Below are 8,225 nucleotides of genomic sequence, written 5' to 3'. Positions count from 1 at the left end.
GCGACATCCCCTTCTTCTAGAAGCTTTGACACAGAGCCAGTTGTGGCATGACTCAGCACCTTGGCTCCAGCCCCAGTGGGCACTCTCCTCTCAGATCTCAGTTTCAATGCTGCGCTCTGTGACTCAGCTGTCATGACCTCTGGGCAAGTTCCACTGCAAGTCTCCTGGCCAGGGCTTTTAGTCTCAAGGCAAAGACCTTATCATCCATGCTGATGGACTGGTAGCTGCCACTTCCCCTGGGGAAGCCGGGAGACCCTCTGGGAGCCAGGAGAGGTGTTCTAGGAGAACTGGGGCAAAGTCCTTTGTGATGCAAGCCATTCTGAGGATATGTTATCACAGCAAAGCTCACCAAGGCTTCTCTGTTGATATAAATAGTTCCACATTGGCAGCAGATGGAGGAGAGTCAAACAATAACGAACATTAGGACAAACAATCAGGGATGTGGGCCACAGAAAACCACAGTTGGCGGAGGTTAGGAGGTGGTGGTAGTGCTTGAGGCTGAACCAACGATGAATTCATCACTTGTGACCGAAGGCAGGACGCTCTTTGAATAATTACAAGTTCAGATAATTAGGAAAGCACACAGGACAGGGCACTGGTTCAAGAGAAACATTGGCATAAGATACACTAATTTGCCAGGGCCCATGTTTAAATATTAACTAAGAAAGCATTAGTTACATGATGGGTACTTCCCACATGCAAAGGCCTGTGCTTGAGAGATAAGGTGTGTGTGTGTGTGTGTGTGTGTGTGTGTGTGTGTGTGTGTGTGTGTGTGAGTTTGGGTGTTTGTGTGTGTTTGAGTAGTGGGAGGTGCTCTTTCCTTCCCTACAACACACAGAGAACAATCATATGGGTAATTGGAAGGAGGAGGACGTCTAGAAGTGCTGGATATGACTGATAAAATAAGTGCCAGGCAGGAAAGAGGTGAATCTGGAGGGAGGCAATGGGGTATGAAGAGCAGGAGACAAGGACGCTCCTCCAGCTGAAGCTGCCGCCTACCAGGGCTGAGCAGTCTAAGATGGGCCATAGGGGAAGAGAGGTGTGGATTCCTGCAATACACTGCGCTAGTGCCCCCTTCCTCAGAGGAAGACAATCTAAGTCCCCTCTGGATAAAAGCATCTCGGTCTTAAGCCCTCAGGTGTCCCAGGAAGTAAGAGCAACAAAGGTGATACCAAACTGCAGGAGCTGAGAAGCCTGGGAAGGCAGCAGCAAGGATGGGGGGAGACAATGGGCAACACCGTTAAGCCTCTTCTTCAATACTGAGACTGTGGGAGTGGTCACATTAACAGTGGATGAAACGCCCAGGGGCGCCAAGGGGCCTGGGGTTAAGGACTCATGCTGCCCTTCCTAAGTTCAGTTCCCAGCATGCACACCGGGAGACTCAGGACCACCTGTAATCCCAGTTTCGGGGATCCTTTCTGGCCTCCATGTCTCAAATGTGTATTTGCACCCAGGTATATATGCATTCACAATTAAAAATAAAAATACTTAAAAGCTAGAAAGGGAATAAGATTCAAGGCAAAAAAAAATGACCAGAGAGAAAGATTTTTACAAAAAATAAAAATGGACATTCAAAAACAAAAAGGCAGAATGGATTTTTTTCAAAAAAGAAATCTACTGAGTAAAGCAGCACCTTGGGGTATAGCTGAATAGATTTTCCGTATTCCTTTACTGTCTTACGGAGCAGAGAGTCAGGTCTCCATACCGAAATACAAAATGATGCAACTCAGTGTCCAGCTGCAGCCAGCCCTTTGAAAGCCCACTCGGAGAATGTAACTTCACATACGGTTGGCATTTTATTTTACGTTTAACTTGCATGCATTCTGGTGTGTCGATGGGTTGGTTTGTGCACATGACTGCAGATACCTGTAGGAGCCAAAAGAGGGCATTGCATTCCCTTGGAACAGGAGTTACAGGAAATTGGGTGCCGCTGTGCATGCTGGGAACTGAACTCCAGCTCTCTGGAAGAGCGGTGTTACTAACCACTGACCTGTCTGGCTCTCCAGTGCCTGTGAGAGTTTGCAATCCAGTGCCTTTGGAATTTACTATAAAATGCAGCTTGCATGTTACTCCCTAAAGTGTCTTTCATCTAGACTTGTCTGGGACTGTTTCCTGTTTAACGTCTTCCCCTTCCTTCCAGCCCCTCATCTCTGAGGACTTTCCAGACACTCACTGTGGGATTTATTTTTGCCCCATCCCTGTTTCTGTCTTACGTTCTGTTTGTGGAGCTGACATTGGACTATGGTGTCTGTCTCAGGCCCTCAGTCAGGAGAAAGGGTAGCAACAACTCTATAAGCATTAAAACCAACGCTCAACGCACTGCACAGCACTCTAGAAGCTTCCGTCAAATGATCGTGGAAAAGATCTGAATGGTAAGTGTCCCCAGTAAGGATCTTCTGGAGCTGTTAACAGGTTTGACTTGTCTTTAATTTAAGCACATCGATGAGTGTGCAATCAATATTGCAGTAATTATGTAGAACTAATGCCTGTTATAAATCATAGCTTTGGCTTTTGTAAGAAGGCTTCTCTTGGATATCATCCTGGGTTTTTTGTTATTGTTTGATTTTTTTTTTAAGCCCTTCTACCTCAGCACTAATCTGTGGAGCTGCACAGTCGGAAGAATTTGTTTTATTTTATTTTTATGTGCACTTGTATTTTGCCTGCATGTATGTCTGTGTGATGATATCAGATCTTGTACTTACAGACAATTGTGAGCTGCCATGTGTGTGCTGGGAATTGAACCCAGGTCCTCTAGAAGAGCAGTCGGTGCTCTTAACCAGTAAGCCATCTCTCTAGTGCCAGTTGGAAGCATTTTCCCAATGGGCGGATATAACTCTCTGGCACTGCTGCGGAAATCAGAATAGTCTTTATCTTTTGGTGCTGGATTCTTGCACAAAACTCTCAAGGGAATTACTAGGACCTCAGGTCACTCAACTCAGGGAAGGGACTGCCCTCTTTGTTTCAGATCTAGAATTGAAGTCAGAGCGTTCATGCCCTGGTACCTGCAGCCCTGGTGGGAAGACACTGCTGTCTGTGGACTTGCTTTATCCGGGTGGCCCTGGCTCTACCCTAGGAGCACGACTTGAATCATTATTGCCAGAATAATCTTCTTCAGGTAATAAAAACCCAGCTTGCTCAGCCTTCATGTGGGCTCCACAACAACTGGAGCGTGGCTGTGTCTATAGCTGGTGCTTGTCTGTGGAATTTATTCCCCTAACTGGGCTGCCTTGTCTGGCTTCAGTGGGAAAGGATGTGCCTAGCCTGACAGAGGCTTGATGGATCAGGGCGGGAGGTGCCCAGAAGGAGCTCCAGTCTCTCAGAGGAGACGGGACTCTGTGAGGGGGTAACCGGAAGTAGATTGGGATAGCAACTGGCATGTAAAGTGAATGAATGAATGAATTAATTAATTAATGGGGGGGAAACCTCACTCTGTCTGTTGAATCCCTTTTGCAGGTAGACTCAGAATCTTGTCTTTTGACAGACACCTCGTTGAGGTCATCTTTTGGGGCTGGAGCTAACGTGGGAGTTCTTGTCGACCTCATTATTGGAGTAGGTAGAGGAGACTAGAGGAGGAGGAGGGAGGGAGGGAAGCAACAGGACAGTGAAGCAAAGACGTGCTCATCACTGGAGTCTGCCATTCTGTACTCAGCCCCCGGAAGCACTTGACCCTTTCACTCTGTGTTGGGCAATCGATACCTGAATCCCCACCGGCCATAAACATATGGCCTTGGTTTGATTTATAACAAATCAAGGTTATAACAGCCTATAACGTGGCCACTCTCTCAGTATTGTCTCTGCATCACCTATGCCCGTACTGCCAACAAGCCTTTATTCTGAGTCCATGACACCACAGAAGGGCTACTGGCTGCTCCTTTAAGGTTTACCAGTGTGCCATGAGCTCTGTGTCAGCCTTCCTGGATGCTTCAGACAGCAACAATGCTTCTCTTTCTTACCTCAGGAGCTGAGACTCATCGACACAGTTAGACCTGCTACTCAATCTCAAACACCCTCAGTCCTGTCCGTCAAACTATGAACCGGGCACATCCAACTCCATTCTTGCTTTTGACTGGAAATGAAAAGATCAAGACAAAGCTTCTAACAGGAAACGAAAACAACCTAATTTTATCAAAACAGAAGCAATGATTCCCTGGAAGAGTGAGCAGGCCCTAAAAAAGACGCACACATCTTATAGAACACACACGTGTTAAGTATGCATATGTCTTACTTCAGACAGACCACTAATAGATGCCAGGCCTTGTTTACTTTTTGTTAAGCCAGCAGAGATAATTATTTTCTCAATGAAATTTAAAGTGTTCTCATAGCATAACTGGAAGCCAAGACAGTATACTTCTATGTCTTCCCTTGCCAGCTACAGTTGACTTGATCATATAGTGCACAACATATAGGAAGAAAATCACAACCCATATTGTCCTTACCATCCTTCCTAAGGTGCTCCTTCTAAGTGCTCCCAACCTGAACTCTCACCTCCATTTCTAACCCCCTGCCTCCTTGTGCCCTCAGGAGAAGGAGCTGTAGTTTCAGCTTATTTGAGAACAGCAGACTGACTACTTGGAGGCCGTCTTCCTTTTCATTAGTGAGCTTCTGGTGGCTGGGGATGGATTTGAACCCTCCAAAGAGAGCCAATAGGCATCTATGTATTGGCCTGAGGATGAGGACAAGGAAATATTAGGAAACAGGAGACCTGGGGACAGCATGGCTAGCCACCCACTGTGGAAGAGAGCCTCGCTAGGGATGCTGCTCAGCTGCAAGCAAACAGGAGGACAGCAGGACGCCGCAGGATCAGACATATCAGATGGATTCACCCAGGCTCCTGAGTACCAACTTTCAGTGTGGCTTTGATCAGGCAGCCCGTTTTTCAGCCTTCTGAAGTAGTAGTACAATATTCTGGGAAATATAACCCCAGGAAATAGATTAATGACCAGTCTGAATACATTCTGTAAATTGTTCCAGTTGATCAAATGATGACTCCAGAAATGTTTAAGAAAAAAAAAACCCTACAATTTTGAGCCTGGCATGGTGGTAACCTTGTGTTTCCAGTCCCAGGGAGGCTGAAGCAGGGAGATTGTTAGTTTGAGGCCAACCTGGACTACCCAGTAAGACTCTGGATCAAATAAGCAAAACACTCAAATTTGGTATCACACATATACAAAATGGCTTGTCTTGAAATCCACATTAACACATGGTAAGACTCAGCCATGTTCTGCATTGTCCGTTAGCTATGTGATGTGTGCATGGTGAAGCCATGTAGAGAAATCAGTGTCCACACATTCACATCTCTGTGGATCCTGGGAGCCATGGCATTGCCACTGAACACTGAAGCCAGAAGCTCTACCTTCCCATGACTTTTCCCTGTCTTTTCTCCTACACAGCCATGGGCTAGCTCAGAGCCTGCAGACAGATGCTACCCAGTGCCTGAGCTGCTCACACAGAAGTTCTAGGGATCAAGCTGCATACACATTACATCTGATAGGCTGAGCACTGGAGAAGAGGAGGAAATGCAGCCCACCTAAGGATCCTGTCATCCGATGCTCAATGGTCCACCTCTCAGAGGTCCCTATTCTTGATCAATTCAGTACCATGTCCCTAACTGGGAAGTCCCTGAATACTGAACACCAAACACCAGGTGACTGTTGAGTTTGGAATCTATCGGTCCTCTCAGGAAAATATGCCTTCTTCTCAGTCACCACAAAGGAATAAAAACTGGGGCAGGGACTTTTTAAATTGGGAAATGTATTTTCTCCAAAGGGGACAAAGGTGTCTTGGCATTCTGGTTAGGTTAATGAAAGGACACATCACAGGCAGCAGATGGTTCTTGTTTTATTTCCAGTAGTAATTGTGGTCAGGGCAAGGGTGAGAGGAATGCAAGCACCTTTTGATCCCTGAAGCTGAAGTATGAAATACAGGCTGCATTTAGTGGCTCTCAGAAAACAGTAAGAAATCGTCCCTCGGAAAATACATCAGACAATGGAAGAAAAGTTTCCTTCTGAGCTATTAATTATTAGGGTGTTTCCTCAGGCTGAGTGCCCAGCTGACTAACTCCTCCTGACCAGTGAGTGAAACCAGGCATGAAATATAGTACCTGGCACTGAAGCACATGATCTGCTCCTCTGAGCCACGAGAAAGACTAAACCACTCCCTCTACCTTCCATTTGGTCCTGATTTCACAGTGCTGTTTGCTTGTTCTTTGTTTAGGCAAGGACTCGCATAGACTTGGTTGACCTTAAACTCACTCTGTAGCTGAGGATGACCCTGCCTCTACCTCCCAAGACCTAGGAGTTTATGCAGTGCTGCTGGTAGAACCCAGGGCTTTGTGTATACTGGGGACAAGCATTCTACCAACTGAACTACATCTGCACCCTGTTTTTATATGTTTAATTGCTTTCTTTCTAGCACATGGTGGCCCTCGGTTGCCTCCATTTTCCCTGGGGGGCGGGGTGGGAGTTGCCAGCTGGTAGAGCCCACACGGCTGCCATGGCCCTGAGTTCCGTTTGAGAACTTCTGAGCTTTGTACAGATTGGCAGGAGAGTGACGTCAACCTCTTTCCACTGTCAACAGGGCTGCCAGGCCTTTATATCCCAATGCCGTGCTACATCCTCATCTGCAGTATGGTTAACCTGCATCGAATGGTTCCTTGCATCGAAGAGACAAGCGTGAGTGCAGCTTTGGGGCCAGCTGTATCACTTGAAAGATGTACTAGTGTAAAAAATGCCCACAATGGGGATGTCCCAAAATAACAGAAACACATCTCTTACATTCTAGAGGCCAGAAGAGGTGAACAGGCCATCGTCTCTCTACAGCTTCTGAGGAGGATCCTTCCTCATCCCTTCCTAGCACCTGGGTTTTGATCATCAGCCTTGGTTTGTGCTTGCATCCTCCAGTCCCTGCTCTGTGGTGCCAAAACTTCCTTCTGGGTTTCTCTGTGTGTTCTTTTTCTGTCACGTGGACACTTTCATTGAGCCTGGAACTCACCCTTTAACAACATTTTAGAACGAACTATTCACCAATAAGCTCGTATCCTGAGGTTCCAGGCAAATATGGACCCAGTCCAGGTCTCAGCATTTTTGTTCTGTGAAGCCTAACCTTGACAATAGGATTTGCAAAGATGTGTGTCTCTGAACAGGGTGAAGATGGTGGCTGCTGCTTCGAGAACCTCCCTCCCTCCTTACCTCTTGGTTGAAGGCATTCCCCTTACCCAAACTAATTTGACTCAATCTTCAAGACTCTGTCCTCTGGGGAAGGGGAAAGGTGTCCAGGGACTTTTCTCTAGCAGTCAAGGAGAAGCTGACACACATTTGAGTCATCTGGCTTCAGAATAAGAGAGGCCCTCACAAAAGCCATCTGTCCCAAGAATTAGGAGTGGTTGGGAGAGAGAGTATGTCAAATTAAATAAATTCCCTGAGAGACTGCTGCTGCTTGCAGTCTTCAGGTGCTATGCTTCTGTTTCAAACCGTGATTGATTAGCCTTTCCCTTGAAGTTAGTTCTCCTGTTCTGACTTGGGGCCTGGATGGAGAAAGGTGAAAGCTTGGAGCTGAGGAAATCCAACAAGAGAACCTGAGATTGATCTCAGGAACCAAGTAGAAAACACGGCATAGTAGCATGTTTATAACGCCAAGGCTGGCGAGGCAAATGCAGGAGGAATCTCTGGGGAACTCTGGTCATCCTGGCAGGCCTGATGCCAAGGCCTAGGTCCCAGTGAGAAATCCTGTTTCAAACACGGTGGGAGGAGCCTGAGGAATAACTCCAGAGTTTGACCGCTCCCTGTCTCACGCTCATGCATACATGTGGATGCACAGAACACATGAAGACAAGCTTACACGCAGAGACACATGCTCAGGGAGACAGAGTGGATAGATCACGAAGGAGCAGCATGTCAAAAGGCAGACAACCCACACATCATTCAGCTCACACTTACATACCATGCACCCATGTTCAAATTGAGGTTGGTCTGCAGGTTAGAATCCCATGGGACACATGTAGTTGAGCTGAAGGTTGTTCCAGAAAAGATTCCAAGGCTGCATCTGGGCAACCTGGGCAGAAAGCCATGTCCCGGTGCACCACACAAGCATCTCCAGGGACTCATGCCACAAATTAGTCATTCCTAGTGTGTAGCTTTTAAAGGGCCATTCCCAAAATGTGTTCTTGCCAGACATAGGCAGCAGATTTTCATGTTCTGGTATAAAAATATACAAACAACAAAGTCCCA

At 46.8% G+C, this 8,225-nt stretch overlaps 1 long non-coding RNA gene across 2 annotated transcripts; it reads left to right on the top strand.

The window, feature by feature from the left end:
- The first annotated feature begins 284 nt into the window (after nt 1-284).
- On the top strand, nt 285-8,142 carry LOC102550337 (uncharacterized). 2 transcript variants are annotated; one of them, XR_010056962.1, is made up of 6 exons: nt 285-2,372; nt 2,966-3,115; nt 3,454-3,549; nt 3,959-5,644; nt 6,577-6,671; nt 6,781-8,142. It is a non-coding gene; the product is annotated as an uncharacterized LOC102550337 (long non-coding RNA). The 2 variants fall into 2 exon arrangements; XR_010056961.1 differs by having other exon boundaries at nt 3,959-6,671.
- Nucleotides 8,143-8,225: the final 83 nt, after the last annotated feature.

Source organism: Rattus norvegicus, chromosome 13 (genome assembly GCF_036323735.1).
Source record: "Rattus norvegicus strain BN/NHsdMcwi chromosome 13, GRCr8, whole genome shotgun sequence".
Classification (NCBI taxonomy): domain Eukaryota; kingdom Metazoa; phylum Chordata; class Mammalia; order Rodentia; family Muridae; genus Rattus; species Rattus norvegicus.
Note: the sequence above shows the minus strand (reverse complement) of the source record. Positions and strands in the feature narration are given on the sequence as shown.